Source organism: Pteropus vampyrus, unplaced genomic scaffold (assembly GCF_000151845.1).
Source record: "Pteropus vampyrus isolate Shadow unplaced genomic scaffold, Pvam_2.0 Scaffold64, whole genome shotgun sequence".
NCBI classification, from domain to species: Eukaryota; Metazoa; Chordata; class Mammalia; order Chiroptera; family Pteropodidae; genus Pteropus; species Pteropus vampyrus.
In genome coordinates, this window is record NW_011888845.1 from 6478859 (window position 1) to 6479919 (window position 1061).

Below are 1061 nucleotides of genomic sequence, written 5' to 3' on the forward strand. Positions count from 1 at the left end.
TTAGACCCATACAGGTGACTATTTCTTTTTAATAGGAAGAAAATAGAGAAAAAATAATAGACAACAGAATATTTCAAGCTATTGCCTCCTAGGTAATAGATGGAAGAAAAAATAGAACATTTAAATCTAATAAATCAAATACAGACATACTTTGTTTTATTGTGCTTTGCTTTATTGTACTTCTCACATAATACATTTTTTTTTACAAATTAAATATTTGTGACAATCCTGCATTGGGCAAGTCTATCCATGCCATTTTCCCAACAGCATTTGCTCACTTCATGTCTCTGTGTCACATTTTGGTAATTCTTGTAATATTTCAAACATTTTTATTTATTATTATATTTATTATAGTGATCATGAAAAAACTCTGAATTTAGTATTTAAAAATAAAGCATATAAACACAGCATTATTTTGCCCCTTCTCATAACTAGACCTATGACATTTATTCAAAATTATTTTTTGTGTGATCATTCTCACTTCTCAGTTTAATTTATGGAACTGAAATTACTTCATTCACCCTTACTTATAAAGCTATTGCTTAATTTTCTTTTAGTATTATCCAATTGACAGCGAGAATCTCACTTTCCCTGTTGGATTTTCCCATTTTATTAAGTGATTTAATAGTCCACACTGACAAGCTTCTTCTTCACCTTGTTTTCATTAAAGAAACATATCTTGTTTGTCAATTGCAGTAAGGAATATGGGGAAGGCATTGGAAAAGAAAAGCTCCACAGTGATACAGGGAAGAGAAATATACAATAGTGGAACACTTGAGGCCAATTAAAAGGCAACAAATCAGTAAGCCCATGAGTATGTGGTATAATCAATATGCATGAGAACCACAGGAATGAAAAATTAGAAAAAATAAGTACGAGACATAATTAGGTCTAATTACATTTCTCGATAATAAGCCTCATTGTCCGGTGGTGACTTTACATTTATTGTTTGAGATCATGCGGATGTGGTTTACCCATTACTCATTCCATGCATTAAGGACATTGCTGTAAGGAATACCTTTTTGACTAGGGAGTGTTCTTGGTATTGTTTCTCTCCCTGC